This window comes from Mobula hypostoma, chromosome 23 (assembly GCF_963921235.1).
Source record: "Mobula hypostoma chromosome 23, sMobHyp1.1, whole genome shotgun sequence".
NCBI classification, from domain to species: domain Eukaryota; kingdom Metazoa; phylum Chordata; class Chondrichthyes; order Myliobatiformes; family Myliobatidae; genus Mobula; species Mobula hypostoma.
Genome location: NC_086119.1, coordinates 26,860,583 through 26,885,622, shown reverse-complemented (window position 1 = coordinate 26,885,622; position 25,040 = coordinate 26,860,583). Strand labels below are relative to the sequence as shown.

Here is a 25,040-nt window from a genome sequence, read left to right as displayed (position 1 = left end):
ACCTCTGCTAAAGAAACGGCTTTCAGCTCTGTTACAGTGTGCAGGTTTAACATTCACTCAGAAGCCTACATGAGTGTGGGAATCAGAAGTTATTTCAGTCTCACAACTATATTCTGAAACTGGACTCCTAGTAGTGGAGGGTGAACCTTTGCAGCTCCTCAATATTTATATTGATCGCCAATAGATTTCCGCCTCTGTTGTTTTCCTTTATTGTTTCTTCTTTTATATTGGGAGAGAATATTCCCTTAAATTTATCCCTGGCCAATAGTATCAATCTTGCTCTTACATAGCACTCCACTTCTGAAATTTTAGAAACAGTTTAACTGCCACATAGAAAATTATGCACTGTAAACTGAAAATAAATTGGATTAATTGGTGCCTTTTCTAATTGCATAAATAAGAGGAGTATTATCTAAATGAGCTCTGAGATGTAGAAAGGTCTGGTGTATGAAATGTAAATGGCTAATATCCAGATTTAAAATATAATTATGAAAATTAGCAGAATGTTATTTATTGTTGGGGAAATTGAATAAAAATACAGAGGTTGTACTTCAATTATATATGGCATTAGTGAGATCATGTCTGAAGTATAGTGTTGGTTTTCTTATTTAAGGAAAGATTAAATTAGATTAGATTATGAGGACACACAGTCCTCTTTTATTGTCATTTAGTAATGCATGCATTAAGAAATGATACAATGTTCCTCCAGAATGATATCACAGAAACACAAGACAAACCAAGACTAAAAAAACTGATGAAAACCACATAATTATAACATATAGTTACACAGTGCAAAGCAATACCTTAATTTGATAAAGAACAGACCATGGGCATGGTAAAAAAAAAGTCTCAAAGTCTCTTGAAAGTCACATCATTTCATGCAGACGGTAGAAGGAAGAGAAACTCTCTTCCTGCCATGAACCTCCAGCACCGCAAACTTGCCGATGCAGCACCCTGGAAGCATCCGACCACAGCCGACTCGAGTCCGTCCGAAAACTTTGAACCTCCGACTAGCCCTCGACACCGAGCACCAAGCACCATCTCCGCCAAGTGATTCAACCCAGACCCCGGCAATAGGCAAAGCTGAGGATTTGGGGCCTTCTGCTCAGGAGATTCTCGATCACACAGTAGCAACGGCAGTGAAGCAGGCATTTCAGAAGTTTCTCCAGATGTTCCTCCGTGCAGATGTAAATGTATTAGGAATAGTTCAGAGAATGTTTACCAGATGGCTGATGGCTTGTCAGATGAAGAAAGGATGGACAATCTTGTCTTCTAGACTTTAGGGAATGACTTGAGTGAATTATTCAGGATCCTGAGGATCTTGCACAGCAGATGAGGAAAGCTTGTTTCCGCTTGTGGGTAAGGAACTCCTTTTCTCAAAGGGTTGTAGAGACAGAACCTTTAAGCATTTTCAAGTCAAATTCTTGATAAACTGTTGGATTAAAGGTTACTGTAAGTTCAGCAGGAATTAAAAGTTGAGGTTACTATTAAGTTATCTTATCAAATGACAGGATAGGTCATGTTCTACTCTTTCTTGTAATATATAAAAAAATCAGTGTTTTCCGTACTAGGTCATGCTAATAATAATTTCCAGGTGAATTTCTATCCATCACAAAATTGAATTGAACACTTCTGTGCACAATCTATACCAACAAATCTGACACATTCCTAGCATCAGATGCGCATGTAGTGACACCAACCTTTGTGTGCCATGCCCACATCCACCCTTGTTGAAATAAATTGAAGTTTAAAGTTGCAGCGCACAACAATTGTGAAATAGCCTCAGCACAGGACCTAATTTTATGCATTCATTTTTTCAAGGTAAAACAGACAAATCTGGAAATTCTCAGCGGGTCTTTGGAAGAGAAAGAGGGTTAACATTTCAGGTCAAAGGGTACTGATGAAGGTTCTTTGAACTGAAATATTAACTGTATTAATCCCACAAATACAGCAGGACCTGCAGAGTACTTCCAGAGTTTTCTCTTTCTATATCAGCTTTCTAGCTTCTCCAGTGCTTTGATTTTCATTATGAATCTCTTACTGTTTAAATGAACACTCTGCTATTTTCTCACAGCCTTGTGGCATGGGTTGGGGACATTGATGCAAAAGCCACAGGCTCTTGCAGAGAATATGACCTTGGAATACGACCTGCCAGTATAAAGCCTCTCCTAAAGGATCTTCACATACACATACCACATCAGACATCAGACATAGGCTATTTATGATAAAAAATGTATTTTTATTCTGAGGTTTTCCAGTTCCCTCACCTTTGAGATATGCGTGATGTTATTGGATGACTATCGTATTCTCTTGCCTGGCTGGCTTTCTCCGTGGAACACAACTCAAAATCATAATAATTTTCTCAGCAAATGATCTTACCAAGGTTGGCATTTCTCCCAATTAATTGTCCACTGCTCCATTGGAGAGATCAACCTGGTATTGTATTCACATAGAAGTGATTTCTATCAGTTTTGGTTTCAGTGTGAGTTTCTACCAGGGCTCTAGTTTCCCCCACACCCCAAAGACAAGAGATAGGGACACAGAGGACTCCCTGGCCCCTTGAACCTTCTCTGTTATTTATTTTATTTGGACCATGGTTGACCATTTAGCCTAGTGCATTTTCCAGCTCTTTCTTGAAGTCCTTGAGGCGCAGAAACCTATTGATTTGTGTTATGAGTGAACAAAACGATTGAATGCCCAGAGGTAAGCTGGAATGTTAATCAGTTTCTGTAAGCTAAACATTAAATGACTAAAGAATGAAATGGAATCGATGTGTAAGTGAGAGAATATGAGTTGCAAGGGTGCAAGAAGCAACAGATTGAGACTGCTGGCAGCCACCAGGGACACAGTGGACTGTATGGCCACCCCTTGCATTGTAATAAGTTTGTCAGTAACTTCCTTTAGAAGTTTTTCATGCACCTTGGATTCAGTGCTTCATCCCGCTACCATGTGATCAGGAGAATTTTCTCATTTAAGTGGGAAGTTGTGACTATGTAGAATACACTGGTGGGTAGGGCAGTGGAACAGACTCAACACAGCTTTCAATAAGCATCTGAGTATACGCTCAATGGCAACTTTATTAGGTAACAAATAAAGTAGCCACTGAGTGTGTGTTCATGGTCTCTGATGCTGTAGCCCATACACTTCAAGTTTCAATGTGTTGTGCATTCAGAGATGCTTTTCTGCACACCATTGTTGTAATGCATAGTTATTCAAGTTACTATCAGCTTTCAGTCAGCTTGAACCAATCTGACTATTCTTCTCAAACCTCTCTCATTAACAAGTCATTTTTGCCCACTGAACTGTTGCTCAGTGGATGATTTTTGTTTATCGCTGTGTTCTCTGTACACCCTAGAGATTGCTGTGCTGGAAAACCCCAGGAGATAAGTAGTTTCTGAAATACTCAAACCACCCCATCTGGCACAAACTATCATCCTATGGTCAAAGTCTCTTAGATCACATTTCTTCTTCTTCTTCTGATGTTTGGTCTGAACAACTGAGCTCTTGACCATGTCTGCATGCTTCTATGCATTGACTTGCTATTTAGATATTTGCATTAATGAGCAGGTGTATAGGCATACCTGATAAAGTGGTCACAGAGTGTACATTACAGAGGTATGGGGAAAATCAGTGGAAGTGCAACTACCTGGAAGAACCTTTCCATGGCCAACACATGTACAATAGGCAGAATGCCTTTTCAATGTTTTGGTAGGATCTCATTCAATGGACAATCATAAGAAGAGCTTTCAGATTTCGATTGCTTTCCTCGGGTGTTGTCCAGTTTATTAGTGCAGTTAAGTCTTTCAGTTGGTAAACAAGAGCAATAAAGTGCATTGCCTGGAACTGATGGATGCGAGTCATTGATATTGCTTATGAATGGAATATTAACTCTGATGATTGACTGTTTGTGCGGACTGACCATAGCAATTTCTTTTCTTATTAAAAACATACATTTTCCACATGGCTCGCTTTGTGATGCTTTGTATAAATAATCCACACGTCAGTCTTAATCTGATTTATTTTTTGGACCATCAAGCAGCCGGTAATTTCAATGTGTGCACATTGATATTGTGGCAATGGAATGTTCAGCAAAAACAAATGGGATTGCAAACTGAGGGCCAACAGCTGAATGGAAAAATAGCCAACATGAAATAATTATGAAAATCGTAGCATCCAAAACCACTAATGGTTTAGGAGGCTCAGTTACTACTTTACAAAAGGAGCATAATTTTCATCTTTTAGGGACTCTACAACTCATGTTCTCAGTATTATTTATTTGCTTTGACTTGCACAGTTTGTCTTCCTTTGCACATTGGTTGTCATCAGTCATTGTGTGTAGCTTTTTGCTGATTCAGTTGTATTTCTCCGTTCTGCAGTGAATGCCTGCAAGAAAATGATTCTGTAAGCAGTATATGGTGACATACATGTACTTGAGTAATAAATTTATATTTACTTTGAACTTGATGTTGCTTCTGACAGAGGATGCACAATGGCTCCAGCCTATTCTGGGTGAGCAAATAACGAAGCTGTTCAAATTGTGGAATCATGCTCTCGGTGTTACCCACCATCTGCATCAGAGCAAAGTGACTGCCTTCTCATCCCTGCTGTACACAATTGCTAGAGATACCTCAAGGAGTACTTAAAAATATATATTACTGCATGACTAATAGTGTAAGCTTTTGGTGACATTTAGAAAGAATTATTAGTAAGTACAACTTTAACGAATAGCATTAATGGTATGGCTTTACCTGGAGCCTGCCATTTGTCTGCCTCTGCCTCCTTCAAGTAGACTTACTAGCTGAAACAATGAATGGTTGCCTGGGGAAGAGAAAAAAAAGCAGAGTAACATTAAAAATCTGTTATGGTTGGGGCTCCTTCTCACAGTGAACTCATCCTGCCTGACTGAAAACACCCAAGGTAAATGCTGATCCCTGTTTTCTTGCAAATTGCTGACTATCAAATCTGCATCACATTTCCACCAATCTCACATTCATTACAGAACCCTGCACATACTCATCTCCTCTGCTTGCTCTGTTCATATGATATCTTGGGAACCATTTTTCCCTCTCCGCTTGAATCAAGCTGACTATATTTTCATTTTTGCATAAGTCTTCTCATCAACACATCAAGCCATGTCATTAACTATGCACCACCTTTACAGGGCCTGCTCCTTGATTTGTTTGCAAATTTGCCGGTGATTTTGGCTAATATCAAATTCCAGGACAAACAATGTGTGGTGAGTAAAAAATTGTGATCAGCCACTAGGTGAAAGCCAACTTCTCCTCAAATCCTACACTCTTTGCAGTGACTTTACAACTTGTTGGTCTGCTGGCACATTGAGATGTCCGTGGAAGAATGTCGACAACAGGCACATTTGAGACTGCGGGAGTTTGCGTCAAGGGATGCACTGAAGTTTGGAGCAACCAATGCAATGGCTCAAAGGGAAAGGGACACAGTGTAGAATTCATCTCTCACTGGATAGGGAGGAATTGGGTTGGGGAAGCATACCCCTCAATTCTTGTAGTAGTTGGTATATCACCCCAGAGTGCCACATGAGTGGTAAGAGTGCTTTTGATGTGTATGAATGGAATAGAACAGAATGGAAAGCTTTGACTATGAATGTAAAGTATGAAAAGGTATTGAATGATTTATTCTTGTAAATAATCTTTTATTAAGAATGAAGTTTATTTTGATTAAAAACAACAAAAACACAGCATTTTTCACTGTGTATAACCTCTGTACAGCAGCATTATGGACATTGTAGAGCAGTAGTTGGCATTCAGTACAACTTCTGTACAGAAGAAATTTGTTGCTTGTGCAGTCTCCACATTCCTTTACAGTTCTGCATGCATTTAACTTGGAAAGTACTTGCTTAGGAGCTACTATATATCTTACATATATCACATCCGTGAAGTTTGGAAAACAGCTACCTCTCCAATCCAAAACCAACAGACTCCATCATCACCTGTCAATGCCATTTGAAGCTGAATTAGCTTCGTGTGACTCTATCAGGGAAATGGTAGTCAGATTGTAGTTCTGGTTGAACATTGAGTTATGCTCTGGTTTACCTCAGTAGATGAGAGAAAGATGATCAAGAAATTGAATTTAACAATAATTTTTGTACTTTTCAAGCTTATATTATCTGCCCTTTATTTCATTCCATCTTGGTTAATTCCTCTTATCAGGGACTACTATTTGATTCCTCAAGGTTCAGCTTTGCTATTTATTCACTGTTCTAGCTTTCCCAGCTGCATCAGACTCTTCCACATACCCAGCCCAGCAGTTGTTCAGGACACGTGGAAAGATTATAAATATCAGATCATTGTGAGACAAATGTCATAGAAGAGTAAGACGTTTCAGCCATTGCAATGTAGGGTTTAATGCCAATGAGGCTTAGGGTGTATTTATGAGACCACTCCAGCCATTAATCTGTCTTGCCGCAACATTAATTATCTTTGCTTTTCTGCTACTTTGTGAGTAAAGCATTTATGATGTGCCATTTGTTTAAACTGACTGTTTTTTTGGTTCTGTGCTCTCAGGCCAAGAAAATTATAAGCTTGTACCTAAACCATCTGCATCTCTCAGCATTTTAAAGCTTTTGATCAGATAGCTGTGCCAAATATTTGAAGTCCAACAAAAACAAATTGACTTCTACAAATTTCTCCTCATAATATAACATTTTAACATCTATGAATCATGCTTATTGTTTTCAGATCTGTATTAAATGGATTAGATTGCTTCTAAAGGTAACCTTGCATTATGCATAATAGGAAGCATTATTACTGGTATATCTCAAGCATGATCAGTGCGTAACAGCAGAAAGCAGAGCTGTGACAGTGACTGGGAGATGTGTAAGGGTTTGTACCAGGGGCAGAAAGCATCAACTGTGGCCAGTGATTGCTGGAATAAATTATTTTAATGATCTTTACTAAAATAACTCCTGATGTTTTCTTAATGACTGCATAGGTGATGAGACATTTTAGTACGTAATCTGTAATCATATCATAGTCCAACTGTACCTTTGCTAATAGACATTCAATGCATATTAGCAAGATTCACAGGAGGGCTTGTCAGGGTTTATACGTATTGACAAGTGGGACAAGAAATTACCATCACTTGTGTCCAATTCTTCGGTGGTACAGTTGCCCATTGAGGACCAAATTTTCAACTACAATGTCCAAGGAGGTTTATGGGGTAATATATTTGAGATGCCACTGAAATAAGATGTTAGTGCACAACATAGTGAACCTCTAAAGAGGAAGTGAGCTTTGATGCTAGAAAAATAGAAAATCTACAAAGCTGTGCCAAACATGTCCTTACCTTAGAAATTACCTAGGATTACCCTTAGCCCTCTATTTTTCTACGCTCCATGTACCTATCCAGGAGTCTCTTAAAATTCCCATATCGTATAACGCTGATATTGATCTTCCGAGTTTAAAACTCCATTCAATGCCCACTTTCTCAAAGTGACTTGGCTGAAGTGACAGTAAGAAGTACCCCTGCCAGCACTAGTTAAATGGGGCTAAAATTTAATTGATGCATTCTGGTTATTGCTTACTTTTTATTTGTTCACAGTATGTAGGCATTTATTGGAACTGAGACCATAAAGTGTTATTGGCATTGGTGGATCTGGAGTCACATATCAGCAAGAATAACTGAGGATGGTAGATTTCTTTTCTGGGAAGATATATGTGATTCAGATTTCAAAAGCAGAAGAGATTCTGCAGATGCTGGAAGTGCAGAGTAACACATACAAAATGCTGGAAGAACTCAACAGGTCAGGCATCATCTGTAGAGAGGAATAAAGAGTCAAAGTTTCAAGCCAAGACTCTTCATTAGGATGGGAAGGGAAATGGTAAGAAGCCAGAATAAGAAGATGCATTGAGGGGAATGAGTATGAGCTGGAAGGTGATAGGTACAGCCAGATGAGGGAGAAGGTAGGAGGAAGGGGGAGTGGAAATGAAGTGAGAAGCTGATAGGTGATAGGTGGAAAAGGTGAAGTCCTAATGAAGAAGAAATCTGATAGGAGAGGAGAGTGGACTAGGGGAGAAAGGGAAGAAGGAGGGGCATCAAAGGGAGGCAATAGGCAAATGAGGTGATAAGAAGGTGTAAGAGGGGAGCCAGAATGGGGAATGGAATAAGAGAGAAGAGAGAGGCAGAGAGATTACTGGGCTGCAAAAATCAATGCTCATGCAAATAGGTTAGAACCTATCCGAACAAAAAAATGAGGTGTTACTCCTCCAACCTGAGAATGGCCTCGTTGTGGTAGTAAAGGAGGCCATGGACTGACATACTGGAATGGAACTGGGTAGTGGAATTAAAATGGTGACATATGGATGTGTTTGGTCTTCTACAAGTGTTTTGTGCTTTCTTTAAATGCAAAGTCCATAGAGAGTGGGGAAGCATATGCTGGAAGATTTTGTTTTGCTGACTCCAAGGCTACTGCTGTCTACATTTGCTCCCATATGAGATACATCAATATGTCTGGAATTGAAAATGAGAAGATGGAAGAGGAGGGGGCACAAAGTGGAGCAAGTAGTTGGAAGACAGCAGTGGAGAGGATGGGCTTTCAGAGGAGGACATATCAATGCAGAGTGCTGAGAGACCAGTTGAGCAGATGAATCTCAGTACGTGAGTATCAGGTGGGATTCCTAATTTACAGATATTGCTGCCGAGAGTGCTGTCCATTGAGCAGCAGGTGTGATTTGGCATTTGTATGTTCATAATGTTGGCACATGTGTGGGCTAAGAGCCTAATGCAACACTCACTGCAGGTTTTCAGGGCCAACTGTTGGTTCCTTCCAATATATCATGTGTATTTGAAAGAACCCAGGAATCAATTCACATCTCCAGCTCCAACATCCTATGCAATGTCAGAAAACTTTGGAAACCCACATTCTCATCAATGGTGCCAAGTTTTCAATGCCTAGTCCATTAACTTCAGCTACTGGCAGCACCCAGTCTAGTTGGAAGCATCTGCCCATTAAGATCTAAAGACTAGCATTACCTAGAGCTGGTTAGCTTTAAATAAGGCTTCCAACATCAGCTACTGAAAGGTAAACAGTGTTATGAGCAGATGCCGGGACTGAAGTCATTATAATTAACAGGCAAATATAATGCAGGCATCTTCTTTTAATTGCAATCTTGAGCATGCATCAACTGTTCGTTGCCATTCCTATCCACATTCTTGGGGGCTTGTACAATTGTCCTTATGGTGCATCTCAGTTTCATAGAAGCTTTCTATATGTAATGTAGATTTACAAGGATGTTGCCTAGATTGGGGAGCATGCCTTATGAGAGTAGGTTGAGTGAACTCGGCCTTTTCTCTTTGGAATGACGGAGGATGTGAGGTGACCTGATAGAGGTGTATAAGATGATGAGAGGCATTGATCATGTGGATAGTCAGAGGCTTTTTCCCAGGGCTGAAATGGTTGCCACAAGAGAACACCGGTTTAAGGTGCTGGCAAGTAGGTACAGAGGAGATGTCAGGGGTAAGTTTTTTACTTGGAGAGTGATAAGTGCGTGGAATGGGCTACCGGCAACTGTGGTGGAGGCGGATACGATAGGGTCTTTTAAGAGACTTTTGGATAGGTACATAGAGCTTAGAAAAATTGAGGGCTGTAGGTAAGCCTAGTAATTTCTAAGGTAGGGACATGTTCGGCACAACTTTGTAGGCCAAAGGGCCTGTAATATGCTGCAGGTTTTCTATGTAATGGACACTGCCTGCATTTCATAAGGGTGTAATCTGGTGACTAAGTGGTACAGGAGTGTACCTAGCATCACTTTATGTAAACTCCAATAAGTAAACAACCTCTCTTCATATATCAACTCCTTCATTCCCAGAATCAGCATGCTAAACTTTTCTACACTGCCTCCTGTCTGTCTAGCTTTTTTTTCAAACATGGAGAGCAAAACAGAAGGGTATTTGGAGACCTACGTTCTTGTTGTGTTTCGTGAGGATTGGGGGGTTGATGATCGTATTGCCGTTCTTTTTTTTTTCTTGGTTTTGTGGCTATCTGGAGAAGAGCAATCTCAGAGTTGCTACCCGTGCCATGTGCTAGCGAGGTTAGAAATAGGAGGATAATGCAGCTAAATACGTGGAGATGGTGCAGGAGAAAGGGCTTAATGTTTCTGCACATTTGGGCTTTGTTCCAGGGAAGGTGGGACCTGTTCCGACAGGATGGTTTGCACCTGAACTGGAGGGGGACTAACATCCTTGCAGGTAGATTTGCAGGGGGGGTGGGGTTTAAACTAGATTTGCAGGGGGAGGGGAACCAGAGTGTTAGAGCAGATAGTCAGGTGGAAGAGGATAAAGGTCATGTGAGGACAGCATGTATAGACAGAAATCAAAGGTTTGTATGTGATAGAAATGTTCTCAAGTGCATCAATTCACGGAGTATTGTAGGTAAGGCAGATGAGCTTAGGGCGTGGATTGGCACGTCGGATTATGACATTATTGCTATTAGTGAGAATTGGTTGCAGGAGGGGCAGGACTGGCAGCTTAATGTTCCTGAGTTCCGTTGTTTCAGACATGATAGACGGGGAGGGATGAAAGGGGGAGGAGCGGCATTACTAGTCAGGGAAAATATCACAGCTGTGCGTAAACAGGACAGCCCAGAGGGCTTGTCTACAGATGCCATATGAGGAACAGGAAAGATGTGACCACACTAATAGGGTTGTATTATAGACTGCCCAATAGTCAGAGAGAATTGGAGGAGCAAATCTGTAGAGAAATAGCAGACCGATGTAAGAAACAGAAAGTTGTAATAGTAGGGGATTTTAACTTTCCCCATATTGACTGGGACTCGCACACTGTGAAAAGGCTAGACGGCTTGGAGTTTGGTAAATGTGTTCTGGAAAGTTTTCTAAATCAATATATAGAGGTACCTATGAGACAGGATGCAATACTTGATCTCCTATTAGGGAACCAGACAGGTCAGGTGACAGAAGCATGTGTAGGCGAACATTTTGGGTCCAGTGACCATAATGTCATTAGTTTCAAGTTAATTATGGATAAGGATAGGTCTGGTCCTTGAGTTCAGGTTCTAAATTGGAGAAGGGCCAATTTTGTGGAAATGAGAAAGGATCTAGGAAGAGTGGATTGGGATAAGTTGTTTTCTGGCAAGGATGTGTTCAGTAAATGGAAGGCCTTCAAAGGTGAAATTTTGAGAGTGCAGAGTTTGCATGTCCCTGCCAGGATTAAAGGCAAAGTTAACAGGCATAGGGAACCTTGGTTTTCAAGGGATATTGGCAATCTGGTTAAGAAAAAGAGAGAGATGTATAGCAGGTATAGGCAACAAAGAACAAATGAGGTACTTGAAGAGTATAGAAAATGTAAGAAAATACTAAAGAAGGAAATCAGGAAGACAAAAAGATGACATGAGGTTGCTTTGGCAGATAATGTGAAGGTAAACCCGAAGGGTTTCTACAAGTATATTAGAGTAAGGGACAAAATTGGTCCCCTAGAAGATCAGAGTGGTTGTCTATGTGTGGAGTCTCACGAGATGGGGGAGATCTTAAACAGTTTTTTTGCATCAGTATTTACTCAGGAAACTGACATAGCGTATATGCAGGGAAGGGAAACAAGCAGTAGTGTCATGGAACATATCGAGATTAAAGAGGAGGAGGTGCTTGCTGCCTTACAGCGAATAAAGGTAGATAAATCCCCCGGGCCTGACATGATATTTCCTTGGATCTTGAGAGAGACTAGTGTAGAAATTGCAGGGGCCCTGGCAGAAATATTTATAATGTCCTTAGCCACGGGTGCAGTGCCGAAGGATTGGAGGGTAGCTCATGTTGTTCCATTGTTTAAAAAAGGCTCCAAAAGTAAACCAGGTAATTACAGGCTGGTGAGCCTGACATCAGTAGTAGGGAAAGTATTGGAAGGTGTTCTGAGAGATTGGATATACAAGTATTTGGACAGCCAAGGTCTGATTAAGGATAGTCAACATGACTTTGTGCGTGGCAGATCGTGTTTAACGAATCTTGTACAGTTTTTCGAGGAGGTTACCAAGAAAATAGATGAAGGAAAGGCTGTGGATGTTGTCTACATGGACTTTAGTAAGGCCTTTGACAAGGTCCCATGTGGGAGGTTAGTTCAGAAGGTTCAGACACTAGGTATCCATGCAGAGGTTGTAAACTGGTAGTGGATGATTGCTTCTCAGACTGGAGGCCTGTGACTAGTGGTGTGGCTCAGGGATCTGTGCTGGGACCATTGTTGTTTGTTATCTATATCAATGATCTAGATGATAACGTGGTAAATTGGCTCAGCAAGTTTGCTGAAGACACTAAGATTGGAAGAGTTGTGGACAGCGAGGAAGGCTTTCAAAGCTTGCAGAGAGATCTGGACCAACTAGAAATATGGGACAGAAAATGGCAGATGGAACTTAATACAGATAAGTGTGAAGTGTTGCATTTTGGAAGGACAAAGCAAAGTAGGGCTTACACAGTAAATGGTAGGGCACTGAGGAGTGCGGAGGAACAAAGGGATCTGGGAGTTCAGATACATAATTCCCCGAAAGTGGCGTCACAGGTAGACAGGGTTGTAAAGAAGGCTTTTGGACTCCTGGCATTCATTAATCAAAGTATTGATGGGATGTTATGGTGAGGTTGTTTAAAACATTGGTAAGGCCAAATTTGGAGTATTGTGTGCAGTTCTGGTCACCTAACTATAGGAAGGATATCAGTAAGATTGAAAGAGTGCAGAGAAGATTTACTAGGATGTTGCTGGGTCTTCAGGAGTTGAGTTACAGGGAAAGATTGAACAGGTTAGGATTTTATTCCTTGGAGCATAGAAGAATGAGGGGAGATTTGATAGAGGTTTACAAAATTATGAGGGGTATAGACAGAGTAAATGCGAATAGGCTCTTTCCACTTAGATTAGGAGAGATAAATATGAGAGGACATGGCTTTAGGGTGAAAGGGGAAAGGTTTAGGGGGAACATTAGGGGGAACTTCTTCACTCAGACAGTGGTGGGAGTGTGTAACAAGCTGCCATCTGACATGGTAAATGACAGAATAAATTGGATTGGTACATGAATGGGAGAGGTCAGGAGGGTTATGGACTGGATGCAGGTCAATGGGACTAGCAGAATAAAGTTTCGGTGCAGACTAGAAGGGCAGAATGGCCTGTTTTCTGTGCTGTAGTGTTCTATGGTTCTATGATTATATATCTTAATAATAAATGAACCTTTGAAATAGCATAGTCCAGCCAGTAAATCCATCCTGTCACAAATAAGTGTTTATATGTATGGCCCGTAGCTTAAGTCAAGCATTTTTAACCTGGGGAGGACCAGTAATGAATGTTCTACTTGAAATTTCAATCATAGGATCTTATCCAGATTCTGAAAAATCCAAGTAAGTTATATTGCTTGGCTATTTCCTGATCTCCTCCCTATCTCCCTAAAAATCAAAAAAGCCATGTTAAATTGTTTTTGATTCTACCTTCAGATCTTTGCATAGACTTTGCACCCCTGAATGAGTATTGACAGTGTACAGTATAGTATCTGGAAGCTGTAAATGCTATTTGCAATGAAAAAATTATAGTAGATATTAATATTTTGAGCAATCAAAAGTTAGTTAACGTCTACGTGCTTTACTGTGAATAACTTGTTTTGACGTTTCAGTCAATGCTGCAATTGCACAGGAGATTTTCTTTACACTTAGTCCGATAAACCATTTATTAAATTAATATAAAAACACAACATAAAATAGTTGAAGAAACCCACCAGCGTTATTATCTTAGATTCTACTTACATGCCACCTGCTCATTTTCCGGAGTCCTCTGTTTTCACATTAGGGAACTACATTGGCTCAATTTGGAGATAACAGGTTTACAAAGAGCCATAGAGTACTACAGCACAGAAACAGGCCCTTCAGCCCATTTAGTCCATGCCAAACTATTGTTCTGCCTACTCCCATTGACCTGCTCCTGGACCATACCCTCCATACCCCTCCCATCCATGTATTATCCAAACATTCCTTAAATGTTGAAATATCAAAGCTGCATCCACCACTTCCACTGGCAGTTCGTTACACACTGTCACCGTCCTGTCACTGAAAAAGCTCCCCTTCATGTTCCCTTATACATTTCACCTTTCACCCTTAACCCATGAGTATAGAAGTTTCAGCAGTAGGTCAGAAGAGGAAGGGGTTGGAATGGGTATCACTGTCTGTCTAGGTACCATATCCGATGCGGACGTTGGTGACCATGGTTTTCCATATAGATCTATCCCTCGTTCTTTGGATGACTTCCATTTCCTCGATGTGTAGCCACCTGGCTAGGCTTTTGATGTACATAAGACGAGGTCTTCCTCTAGGTTTGCTCCCCTCAATCTTTCCAGAGAGTATGAGTTTTTCTAGTTCATCTTTCCACATGAAGTGTCCTAGGAATCTGAGTTGTCTTTCTCTTATTGTTGGTAAGAGTGATCTAACTGCTTGGGCTCTTCTGAGAACTTCTTCATTTGATGTGTGTGTGGTCCATGATATTTTTAACATTCTCCTGTAGAGCCATAATTCAGCTGCTTCTAGTCTCTTTTCCATTGCTGGGGAAATGGTCCAGCATTCACTTCCATAAGTCAGGACAGAATAAATGTAGCACTGCAGTATTCTGTTTTTAGTGTACCTGCTCATCTTTCTGTCTGTTAATATGGTCTTCACTAGAGAATACAATTTAGCAGTCTTATTGATGGAGCGGTTAGAGCACTGAAAGGTGAACTTGGGGTCAAATAGAACACTGATGTTGTAGATCATCCTGGGATTGATGACTAAACAGTGGATTTTTATGTTTGTGACTAAGCATGGTCATATAAAGAGTCCAGTACAAGAGCAGGCCCTACGCCTCACAAGGTTGTACCGAATTAACTAAATTAGTAATCAAATGCCCAACTAAACTAATCCATTCTGCCTACACAATGTCCAATGTCCACAATCCTTCCATTTCCTGCACATTCACGTGCCTATCAAAGAGACTCTTGAAAGCCAAGAGCTGTAATTTCCTCCACCACCACCCAAGGCATCCACCACTGTGTGTGTAAAGAATTTTCCCCTCACATCACCTTTGAACATACTCACTTCATCTTCAATTCATGCCTCTAGTATTAGATATTTCAACCTAGAGAAAAAAAAAACTGGCAGTTGAGCTTATCTGTGCTCCTCATAATTTTACAAACTTCTATCAGTTCTCACCAGGCTCTGCCACTCCAGAGAAAACAATCAAAACCCTCTTATAGCACATGCCAGTATTGCAGACAGCAGCTTGGTAAACCTCTTCTGCACCCTTTCCAAAGCTTAAAAAAAAACAGGGCAACCAGAACTGAATACAGTCAAACTAGAAATTTATAAAGTTGCGACGTAACTTCCTGACTCTTAAATTTAACGCCTCGACTAAGAAAAACATGCCATATATCTCCTTAACTACTCTATCAACCTGTGTAGACACTTCGTGAATTATGAAATTAGACCCCAATGTCCCTCTTCTCAAGAGAACTGTTCAGAGTCTTGCCATTTACAGTACATAGTCTCCTTACATTTTTATCTCCGGAAGTGCAACACTTCACATTTAGCCAGGTTAAAATCCATTTGCCCATATCTGCAATTGATCTTTATCCTGCTGTTCCTTTGCCAGTCTCCACTGTTATCTACAGCACCACCAATCTCTGTAACATCTGCAATCTTGCTAACCCAGCCATTTATATTTTCATTCACGTAAATACGAGGAATTCTGCAGATGCTGGAAATTCAAGCAACACACATCAAAGTTGCTGGTGAACGCAGCAGGCCAGGCAGCATCTCTAGGAAGAGGTACAGTCGATGTTTTGGAGCGAGACCGTTCATCAGGACTAACTGAAAGAAGAGCTGGTAACCTCTTACTAGCTCTTCCTTCAGTTAGTCCTGACGAAGGGTCTCAGTCCGAAACATCGACTGTACCTCTTCCTAGAGATGCTGCCTGGCCTGCTGCGTTCACCAGCAACTTTGATATGTGTCGCTATATTTTCATTCAGATCATTTATATATAGTACATCACAAACAGCAGAGGTCTTAGTACAAATGCCTGTGGAACACCACTAGCCACAGTCTTCAGCCTGAATGAGTCCATCAACCACTAACTTTTGCCTTCTGAGCAAGACAATACGGAACTGAATTCGCCATGGATCCCATACATCTTAATCTTATGGAAGAGCCCCCCATGCAGGACCTTGTCGGACACCTTGCTAAAATCCGTGTAGGCAACACTCACAGCTCTATGTTCATCAATCGCCATTGTCAGTTCCTCAAAAAACTCAATTTGGTTAGTAAGGCTCAAATTGCCCTGCACAGAGCCATACTGACCACTCCTAATTAGGCCATGGTTTTTTGATTGCTCATAATCCATATCCCTAAATCATTTCCCAACCACTAATGTGAACCAACTGATTTATAGTTTCCAGGTTTATAATTATCATTGTTTCCCTTCCTGACAATGGAACAACATTAGCTATTTGCCACTCCACCAATATCTCACCTTTGGCTAGAGAGAACATGAAGGTATTGGTCAAGGCTATAGCAATCTCATCTTTGGCCTCGCGCAATAACCTGAGGTATTTCCCATTGGGCCCTCGGTATTTATCCATTTTAATTATAAGAGATCCCACATTGTGGCCTCCTTTACCTTGAAATACCCCAGAAAATTAGCACACTCCACACTGACCTCCCTATACTCCATGTCCACCTCCACAGTAAATACTGACACAAATTACTCAGTTAGGACTTTATCCACATCTTCCGCCTCCAAGCACATGTTTCCTCCTTCATGCCTGAATAGTCCTACCTGCTCTCTTATTATATTCTTGTTCTTATGCATGTATAGAATGCCCTGGGATTCTTTTTAATCCTACTTACCAAGGATTGTTCGATATCCCTCCTGGCTTTATGAAGTCCCTTCTTCTGGCATCTTCATCATCTGCAAGGGCTCTATTTGATCTTTACCTTGATCTTAACCCTACATTATGTTTTCTCCTTCTTCTTGACTAAGTTCACCACCTCTCTTGAAATACAGAGTTCGCTTAATTTGCCGTTCTTGTCCTTCCTTCTTTTTGGAACATACCTCTACTCTGTGAAGTTGGATTTTAAGTACCCTCTCATATCAGATGTGGAACTTGACGAAAAGTAATTGTTACTAATTAAGTCTCCCTATTTCCTGCCTAACACTCATGTAATTTGCCCTGCTCCAATTTATTGCACTTAAGGTCAACACTTACCCTTATCTATAGCTATCATAAAACTTAAGGGGCAATAATCACTGCTCCCTAAATGTTCTCCCATTGAAAGATCAGTTACCCAGTCAGGGTCAACATTCAAAACATCCTGAATTCTCATGGAGAAGTCAATTAGTTGCCAGTGTGGCTGTTGACAATGTCGGTGTGATTGTTCGCTGGCTTGTTGAGGTCCTCCACTATTTCCATACGAGAACCTAGGAATTATTATCATGTCATCATGGTAGTTTTCCCAAATGCGTGTCCATGTTTCACGTTGGACTCAACGCGGACTGAGGCAAAAACTTTAAAAGGTGTTTGAATGGCATGAATGTATGAAGTCATTTACAGTTTTGATAGCCAGTTAACCTAAGAGGTACGGCTAATCTAGTTTTCTAAGGTTGATACAGCTGGCTTGTGAACACAACCTACTGTTTGCCCTTCTCACTTCCACCACTATAGCTGAGATTCTTGTTGCTTCTCAGTCACTCTCCGTGAGGGATTGGGCTGCACTTTGATTTGAGGTGTTCAAGTCTGAGGTAAAGTCAAATATTCTCGAATGTCAGTAACAACCTTGGTTGCCCTTTTAATAAACCACCTGTTTGAATTCCTTATATGAATGAACAGATCTCTGACTACCACACACAAAATGCTGGAGGAACTCAGCAGGCCAGGCAGCATCTATGGAAAAAAGTACCATCGACATTTCAAGTCGAAACCCTGCTGAAACATCGACTGTACTTTTCTCCATAGATGCTGCCTGGCCAGCTGAGTTCCTCCAGCATTTTGTGTGTGTTGTGTGATTTCCAGCATCTGCAGATTTTCTCTTGTTTGAGATTTCTGACTAAGATGGAGCAGTCCCCTCATACATATAAAACATACAGTTAAATCTCACCACAGTGGGTATTTTTCTGGTGTGCTCTGAGCTAGCACTCAAATCCTATCATAATAAATAAGGTCCTTTAAATTTGACAGCATTTTAATGGCTCACCATTGAATCTATTCCAAAGCAACTATGCCTGACAAAATATGATGAGGCCATGTATGAGTCAGGACAGGAGCAAAGATATATTTTTTTTACATTGCACATCATTATATAATGATATTAAATGTTCCATGGACATTAACTAAATCATAATCTTTCCTCTTTCCAAAGCATATTTAATTGACCATTGGCTTTCAGCTGGCAGCTAAAATCTCCAAGGACATTTTGAGAAATGACTATGTCAAGGAATTGCTGTATTTCCTTGTTGTCACAGTGTAATTAGAGGGGGGAAAAAAATCTGAAATGTTCGGACACAACACAGTGGTGATTACTACAGCAATAGAAAATATTCCTATCAATGTCCTTTTCCATTGACAATAGTTGAAAAGTGCATCAGAAAGTAATGGGGAAGGATGGGCCCTTCAGAACCGCCCCTCCCCCCAAGCAACTCTCACACTTCGTTTAATGACGGCCAGTCTTTCATTTCAGCTTACCGGCTTCCACCACCCCCTCATTTCTTAATATCAAAAAATATCTATTTCTGCTTTCAACTTATTTAAAACTAAACCTTGAAAAACCCTGTGAGAAAGAGAATTCCTAAGATTCATAACTCTGTGATGGAACCAAGTCTCACATCATTTCTATATGATTGACTGTTTTAAATGGACCCTAGTTTCAAACCTTCCTAATTGGAGATAGATTCGTCTTAATGATACTATATGATTTAATAATATCACCTCTCAACGTTCTAACTCTGTTTGCTCTAACAGTTTGTCACACCCCATTCTTCTGATCTGATCATTACTCAGAAGCAGGTGGGTGTGACACCATGTGAAGCTTGGTGTGGAAGCTCCAACAGACAGGATCGAAAGAGGCCGCAGAGGATTGTAGACTCAGTTCCAACGTGGACGTAACTATCCTCACCAGCAAGGACATCTTCGAAGGATGGTGCCTTAAGAAGGTCGAATCCAGCACTAATGACTCTTGCCGTTTGGGACATGCTCTCTTCTTATTATTGCCATCAGGTTCAAAGATGGCACCAACAACTGCAGACACTTTGCATGCAGCTCTGATAGGAATTAGCAAATACTCCCGTTTGAGAATACTGCAGCTGAAATCCACAGTCACAGCCATGGGTACTTCAGTAAGCAGCATCACTTTAAGACATTTAAAAAATATATTAATATTCAAAATCAGCAGACCCGGATGGCAGATTTGTTTCGTGAGTGCAGTTCCCCTTTAAGAAAACAGAAGTGGGGATGGCGCGCTGGTCAGCAGGTTCGATTGAAACCCAAAGGCTTAGACGCCCACTCCTGACTATCCTGCTGGCAAGTGTACAGTCTCTGGTAAATAAGATCAAAGACCTCGGAGGAAGATTGCAGTATCAGGAAGGCATCAGGGAATGTGATGAATAGAAGCGTAGCTCACCACTGCCATTTCCAATGCAACATGCAGCCCGATGGCTTCACCATTCTCCATAAACACCCATCAGTTGAATCTTCTAAAGTAAAGGAGGAGGAGTATGCTTTATGATTAACTCATTATGGTACACAGACATGGTGATTCTGTTTCAGTCCTGCTCCCTGACCTGGAACATCTAGCGGTAAAATGTCAACCTTGCTACCATCCTGGTAGCCATGTGCATTCCACCTCAGGCATTGGTGGAGCTAAGCATCATGGTAAGCAGGCAGGAAACAATGTATCCTAGTGACTTCCTTATCATGCTGAAGATTGTAAGAAGGAACAAGTTTCTGAACAACTACTGTGCTCAGTTCTGGTCGCCTCAATACAGGAAGGATGTGGAAGCCATAGAAAGGGTGCAGAAATTTACAAGGATGTTGCCTGGACTGGGGAGCATGCCTTATGAGAATAGGTTGAGTGAACTCGGCCTTTTTTCCTTGGAGCGAAGAAGGATGAGAGGTGACCTGATAGAAGAGTATAAGATGATGAGAGGCATTGATCGTGTAGATAATCAGAGGCTTTTTCCCAGGGCTGAAATAGTTGCCACAAGAGGACACAGGCTTAAGGTCCTGGGGTGCAGGTACAGAGGAGTTGTCAGGGGTAAATTTTTTACTCGGAGAGTGTTGGGTGCGTGGAATGGGCTGCCAGCAACGGTGATGGAGGTGGATATGATAGGGTCTTTTAAGAGATTTTAGATAGGTACATGGTGCTTAGTAATGGAGAGGGCTATAGGTAAGCCTAGTAATTCCTAAGGAAGGGACATATTTGGCACAACTTTGTGGGTTGAAGGGCCTGTATTGTGCTGTAGGCTTTCTATGTTTCTATGTTTCATATCACCTGTGGAACCAGATGAGCCAACATGCTTGACCACTGTTATACCACCTTCAAGGTCGCTTACCATGCCATCCCACAGCCACACTCTGGAAAGTCCGATCACCCAGCTGTACTTCTACTCCCAGTGTGTAGGCAAAGACTGAAGACTGCAGCACCAGTGGTGTAGACTATTAAGGTGTGTTCAAGAGATATGGAGGAGATATGGACCCCTCCAGAATGAGGGGTCACAGTTTGAGGATAAAGGGGAAGCCTTTTAGGACCGAGATGAGGAAAACCTTCTTCACACAGAGAATGGTGAATCTGTGGAATTCTCTGCCACAGGAAACAGTTGAGGCCAGTTTATTGGCTATAATTAAGAGGGAGTCAGACATGGCCCTTGTGGCTAAAGGGATCAGGGGGTATGGAGAGAAGGCAGGTACATGGTTCTGAGTTGGATGATCAGCCATGATTATACTGAATGGCGGTGCAGGCTCGAAGAGCCAAATAGCCTACTCCTGCACCTATTTTCTATGTTTCTATGTATAGGAGCACTTACATGACTGCTTTGAGTTGGTGGATTCATCTTTGAATCAGAATGAATACACTACAGTTTTCACTGACTTCATCAAGACCTGCATGATTAGGTGTGTACCTTCGAGAACATACTGACATACCAAAACCAAAAGCTGTAGATGAACCAGGAGATTTGTAGTACACTGAGGGCTAGCTCTATCACATTCAAGACCAGTGATGCAGAACTATACACGAAATCCAGGTATGACCTCAGAAGGCTATTTTAAGAGCAAAACCACAATTTCAATTAAGGTTATTGATGGAATTGGATGCACATCAGCTCTGTCAGGGTTTGCAGGCCATTATTTCTTACATGGCAAAACCTAACATCATGATTGGTTGTGATTTCTCACACACAGACGAGCTCAATGCTTTTAATGCATGCTTTGAAAGGGAGAATAAAACCACACCTGTATATGTCCCTGCATCATCTGGTGACCCTGAGATCTATGTCTCAGAGGCTGATGTCAGGACATCTTTCAAGAGGATGAACCCTCACAAGGCCCTGATGGTCTACCTTGTAGGGCTCTGAAAATCGGTGCCAATCTGCTGGCAGGTGTTTTCAAGGACATCTTAATCTCTTGCTGATGCAGTCTAAGGTTCCTACCTGCTTTATAAGGGACAATCATACCAGTGCCCAAAAAGAATAGGGTGAGCTGCATCAATGGCTATTGCCCAGTGACACTCTCATTCATGTAATGACGTGCACTGAGAATTTGGTCATGGCTAGAATCAACTCCAGCCTAGGCAAGGAACTGAACCTGCTGCAATTCGCCAATTACCAAGATAGGTCTACTAGAGATGCAACCTCACTGTCTCTTTATTCGGCCTTGTGTCACCTGGACAATAATAATACCTATATCAGGATGCGGTTTATTGACTACAGCCCAGCATTCAACATAATAATACCCCTTCTAATCAACGAGCTCCAAAACCTGGTTCACTGTTCTTCACATTGCATTTGGATCATTGACTTTCTCACTGGGAGGACACAGTCTGTTCAGATTGGAATTAACATGTCTTCTTTGTTGACAATCAACACTGGCACACTTCAAGGATGTGTTCTTATCCCACTGGTCTACTCTATTTATACCCACAACTGTGTGGCTAGCACAGCTCAAACATCACTTATAAATTTGCCAATGACACAACTATTGTTGGCAGAATTTCAGATGGTGACAAGGGGGCACACAGGAGTGAGATAGATCAGCTGATTGAGTGGTGCCACATCACCAACCTTGCACGCAACACCAGTAAGATTAAGGAATTGATTGTGGACTTCAGGAAGGGGAAGTTGAGGAAACACACACCAGTCCTCATTGAGGGGTCAGCAGTGGAAGGGGTAAGCAGTTTCAAGTTCCTGGGCGATAACGTCTCTGAGGATCTATCCTGAATGCAGCATATTGATGCAATTACGAAGAAGGCATGACAGTAGCTATATTTCATTAAGAGTTTACGGAGAATTAGTATCTCACTAGCCACTTGCAAATTTCTACAAATGTACCATGGAGAGCATTCTGTCTGGTTGCGTCAACATCTGGCACAGAGGGGGCACAGCACAGGATCGAGAAAAAGCTGCAGGAAGTCATAAACTCCACCAGCTCCAGCATGGGCACTAGCCTCATCAGCATAAAGGACATCTTCAAAAGACAATGCCTCAAAAAGGTGGCTTCCATTATTAAGGACTCCCATCACCCTCTTCTCATCGCTACCATCAAAGAGGGGGTACAGGAGCCTGAAGGCACCCATTCAGCGTTTCAGGAACAGCTTCTGCCCCTCCACCATCAGATTTCATGAATACTACGTCACATTTTCTTTCTTCCTGTTTTTTTGCGCTATTTATTTAATTTGTCTTTTTCTGTATACTTTGTATTGTAGTTTATATTTTTATTATAATGTATTGCAATGTACTACTGTTGCAAAACAACAAATTTCATGACATGTGCCAGTGATATTAAGTACGATTCTGATTCTGTGTGTGAGCCTGAAACTTATGTAACTTATAGTAATTGTTAATGATTTGTATGGTACTACTGACAGAAAACAATAAATTTCATGACATATGATACTGATGATAATCTGATTCTGATTCTGAAGTAAGAGGATCAATATCCTCAGCCACTGTAATTGTCCAATGGGTTTAATGCTGTTTAAGCTTGCTTAGATAAGTAGGCTGCAGGCTGGATGATTTAACTGGCCATGACACTGTGCGAAAGGAATCCTGTTAAATAGGAGAAGCAAACAGAAATGTAATGACAGGAATGTGTAGTGAGGGGGATTGACATTGCTCCTGTAGCAAACAGCAAGAGTCCAGTCGGCTGTTTGGCGACCTATCAAGTCTGCCAACTTGCAACAATATAATAGGTTGGACAAAGTAAGAGGTTCTGCAACAAATTGAGAATCAGAACATCAAAGATAATAATAATTCCCTAAGCATAGTGCAAATTGACATATGATAGATGAGATTAGACCAAACTTCTGTGTGGCTCCAGCAGTAGTGTAGTTGGAGTGAGTTCTGGTTCATGAGGCACTGTGAAGTGTAGAATCTGTATTGTTGAGACGGTCCAGATCTGAGCCATGCTGTGATTAAAGTTCTCACAAGAAAGAAATCTAGGTTAGTTGAGAGGATTTTAAACTAAATATCGAGACAAGGCATTGAGATAGCAAAGTTGGGGTAAAGTACAGACAAGGGTAGAAAGAAAGGTATTCATAGAAGGAAGTCAATGAAAGGACTGTGACAGGAAAGGATAGAGTGTGAATATTTATGAGTTAATCAGTAGATAAACGTCAGAGATCACAAAGCTGATAAAAGGCATGCATCTTTCAAAGTGCCAAGTTCAAAAAACATTTATTATCAAAGTATGTATTCATTATACAACCTTGAGATTTGTCACCTTACAGGAAGCCACAAAGCAAAGACACCTCAAAAGCGCCCGTTAAAAAAGACTGTCAACCACCCAGTGCATAGAGAGAAAAAAACAAATTGTGCAAACAATAAAAATAAGCAAATAGTATTCCAAGCTGGAGTTATACAGCAGATACAAAGCTAGACATCACTGCAGCTGGGGCAGGAAACAGCCACATATCATCGCAAAGCCGAGTAAATGTTGCGAGACTACAGATGTGAAGCCAGCCACTACTGTAGCTGGCACTGCAGTTCGGTGTAGAGGTGAGTAAAGTCACGGAGCAGTGAGCAGAGCCAGGCAGAAAAGGCCCTTGCCTTGACTCTGGTCCTGACACACTGACCTTTTCAACCTAGTCTGACACTTTAAATCATCCAAATATTGTGCCATTCCTCACTGTCGGACCACTCTGGGGCCTGGAACCTGCCACCATGATTTGGCCCATGCCCGACATTTACTATCTGGCCTGGCACTTAAATCGATCAGACATTTACTTTTACTTTAACTCTAACTTTTACTGTAAAGTTCTATCACAATTTGACCTTCCAAAGTGCATTACCTCACACTTATTTTGATTGAATTCCATCCTCTGCATCTTCTCCCAACATCCCAATGGTGGAAATGCACAAAGGATCCACTGAAGTTATGGACCCCGCAGAAAAGTCAAGGTTCCCCGTAAGTACAAGTCAAAGTAAATTTATTATCAAAGTATTTGTACGTTACCATATACTACCTTGAGATTTGGTTGCTTTCTGGCAATTACAGGAAAATAATGAAACACAATAGCATTTATGAAAGACCGTTCATAAACAAAGACTGACAAACAATAACAATGTGCAAAAGAAGATAAATTGTGCATAAATAATTAAAGAAATACTACTGAGAGCATGAGTTGTAAAGGCCTTGAAAGTGAGTCTGTATGTTGTGGAATCAGCTCAGAATTGTGGTGAGTGAATTTTATTTCTATTTAGTGATATGGCACGGAGTAGGTTCTTCTGGCGCTTCGAAACACACTACCCCAGCAATACCCACAACCCCGATTTTACCCTAACCTAATCACGGGACAATTTACAAT

The 25,040-nt window shown here is 41.1% G+C and overlaps 1 long non-coding RNA gene across 1 annotated transcript; it reads right to left on the bottom strand.

Moving 5' to 3' along the window:
* Positions 1–4,052: 4,052 nt before the first annotated feature.
* On the bottom strand, positions 4,053–24,651 carry LOC134336690 (uncharacterized). Its single transcript, XR_010015853.1, has 3 exons — positions 24,525–24,651; positions 4,749–4,818; positions 4,053–4,383 (listed from the first exon to the last, which is right to left on the bottom strand). It is a non-coding gene; the product is annotated as an uncharacterized LOC134336690 (long non-coding RNA).
* Positions 24,652–25,040: the final 389 nt, after the last annotated feature.